Below are 3,195 nucleotides of genomic sequence, written 5' to 3' on the forward strand. Positions count from 1 at the left end.
CCCCAGAGCAGTTTTTACTGCCTATGCTGTATAGGATGACTCTATTCAGTCCCATCTGTACTTTGCTCGGATCCCATGTTGAGTTCCACATTGTTTCCCCAAGCACGGGAAAGTGAAGGCCTGCAACAGCTTTCAGTCCTGGCTGCTTCTGTGGGGGAGCCCTAGGGGGTGGGTCTCCATTTTGCTCCTGGGCCCTGGCAAGGGTGAAGGTGAGGATTAGGTGGCAGAGCAAGTGCGGAGCCCCACAAGCACCCACACCCTCCCCCAGCCCCTCGCCCCAGTGCAGCCCTTTTCCAGGGTGCTCAAGAGGCCCTGGGGACCTCCAGTGTTCCCTGGGGCTTTTACCTGGCTGTGCCAGGGCATGGGTAGGGCCCTGCTGCCCTCCAGAGAGCCCCAGGGCCTTTGCTGGGCTTTGCCAGCACCTGCAAGGAGTCCTGCTTCTCTCCAGAATTCCCTGGGTCCTTTGCCCTGTTAGGCAAAGCCTGGGCAGGGCCCTGCTGCCCTCCAGAGAGCACCGAGGATGTAGCCAGTCTTTGCAAAGGCCCAGGCTGGGCCCTGCTGTCATCCAGAGTTCCTTGGGGCATTCACCAGGCTTTGCCAGGCTTCTCAAGGGGCCCCGCTGCCCTCCGGAGTCACTTGGAGCCTTTGCTAGGGCCCTGCTGCCCTCCAGATGTTCTCAGCACCTTTGCCAGCTTTTGGCAGGGGCCTGGGCAGTGTCCTTCTGCTCCTGAGAGTGCCCCAGGGCCTTCACTGGGCTTTGCCTGGGCCCGGGCAGTGCTTGCTGTCCTTAAAGGGCGTTTTGGAAAAGGGCTCGTTCATCTCATGCAGTGAAGTTCCATCTTGCTCCAGCTGATGGCACAATTGGGAGTGTGTAGAGCAGAGATTTTTCCCAGGAAGATAGACGGCATGTTGGACAAAGCCCCAGTTCTCCAGCTTGAGTATTTGATATTGTACAGCGTGGGTCTCGGCCTCGCACCACGCCAGTATTCCCACCAATAATGAGTTCAGAGAAGAGCCTGTTTCTTATAAAATGAGAAAATAAATACAAGCCAGGCCAAGTCACTAGGTCAGAGATGAGACAAGAGTTATCTGCAGGACAAGCAACCAGCAGTTTGAGGCTGTAAAGGACTTCCAGCCATAGGAATGGGCTCCCACCAGCAGGAGTTAATGGCATGTCAGTCCACAGGAGAGCTTCCTTCCATAGCACATGTGTGTTTGAGGCAATAATCCCTCCAGGGTTTCAGCTCCTTCTCTGTCTGACTTACAGCTGTGTAACCTTCCAAACACACAGCAAAGGCATTTTTCTCTGGGAAAGTGTCAGTTCCCTTTGGCCTCATGCTGACAATCAGCCATTGTGTGTCCATCGGTGATCCAAAGCACACTAAAAGAGACTCCAAACTGGCTGGGCTGAACACCTGGGCTTTCCTGGTGCAATTGTATAAGCCAAACAGCCTTTGAGTTAATACTGTGGTGTATGGAGTGCAATCAGGTCTCTGGGATGGGAAGTCTGTGCAGTTTAGAGCAACTAATGGCTCAGTAATGTGTGTAGGTTAGGAATGCACCTTTACGAGGTCCTGCAATGGCAGAAATTTGTCATATGTATGGGGACAAAAGTCCACCTCCTGATTTTCTTTGCATTTTGTGGATTCTGCTGTTTGAGCAAGGAAAAAAAAAAAATTACTTATTTCAGGGAGGCAGAGTTGCTTAATACATAAAAAACAGGAGCAATTATTTTTCTTCCTGGCTCCATCACTTGCATCAGTGTGTGACCTTAGGAAGGACGTCAGCTTTGCTGCAAAATTTCCGTATCTTTAGGATGACAATAATAACTGATACCTCACAGGACACTGGAGTGGAACTAGTTAATATTCAAAAAGATCTTTCAGCTTTTTGTTGATTCAGATGTTAATAAAGCCATTGCTTGCAACACAAGGTTTGCATTCTAAAATCAGTTTAAAACAGTGTAAATTCCATATTCCTTCTAAAATGTGATGGTGAATTCATGAGAGCTTTTAAAGGATGGTTCCTGTCATCTGATCATCATGTGTAGGTTTTTTTTGTTTTCTCTTCATACCTTCTTAATAAGAAATTTTTGCATTTGGATTCTGATTAAAAAATGTCCTTGGCAGGGCAGTTTTTTATTGTTGCCTGGCAGCTCTCAAAACTTTCACAGATGTTTCTCCATCATTTACATTCAGATTCTATTACTTCAATTTTCTCTGTTAACCAAAATACACCACTTTATTAATTTCTTTATGGAAGCCGAGTTTTTGGAATACAAGGCAGCGACCTGAGGCAGTTGGTGTGTGCTTGGTTATCGTATCTCCATAGCTGGAATATCTCCATGGCCCTCTGGGAACATGAGAACATACACAGCTACAAGACCAGCCCTCTTAATGAAACCGTGGACCAAAGTTTCATGAGATCCTTTTCCAACAGGTATAGATTATCTCTGAGCATGTTGTGGAAGGGACCTGCATGACGGGAATCACTAGGGCTGCTGTCACAGTGCATGTGCTTTTTTGCTCCTGTGTCATAATGTGATGTAGCTGGGGTTTGGTATGCCAGCAACACAGCTGGCAGCAGGCAGGGAGTGTGTAACAAAAACTATGATTTGGTAAGAAAAGAGCCTGCATACCCTGACTTTCCTGGGTGGAGAGCTTGGCAGTCCTCAGATAGATTCTCTCCAGCTTGGGTTTTTCTTTCTCTTTGGCCTCAGGAGAAGGGGCCCACTAGGGAGCTTTGCCCTTTGCGAACCTTGTCTCTATCTTCTTGCACCTTCAGAAGGCTTCTGTGTTTAGTCTGGGGTTTGATGTAACTTAACAATTACAGTAACCTGCAAGAATGCCTGACTGAAAACCCCTCTGTGCCAGGCAAAAGGGCTCCACTGGCGTGGTGAGTGGCTTCACCATGTTGTACCCTCCCTCTTTTCCTTTTACAGCACTTCGAAGTCTAATAAAAGCTGCTGATTCCTATTTAATGCATAACGTTGGTTACTAACAAGCTCACCTCCCTCTTAAAAAGCCAACGTCGGTCTCAGGAGATCTAATTTAGGAAGCACATGTAAGGCGAGGGTGTCCGGCACGGGTGTCCTGCAAGGGCCTCTGGGGTGGAAGCCACACCATACAGTGCTCCAGGCTGGTCAGCTGCCAGAGCTCAAGAGTATTTTTATCCACCAGCCAAGCTGCCAGAGGC

This window comes from Phaethon lepturus, unplaced genomic scaffold (genome assembly GCF_000687285.1).
Source record: "Phaethon lepturus isolate BGI_N335 unplaced genomic scaffold, ASM68728v1 scaffold12263, whole genome shotgun sequence".
NCBI lineage: Eukaryota > Metazoa > Chordata > Aves > Phaethontiformes > Phaethontidae > Phaethon > Phaethon lepturus.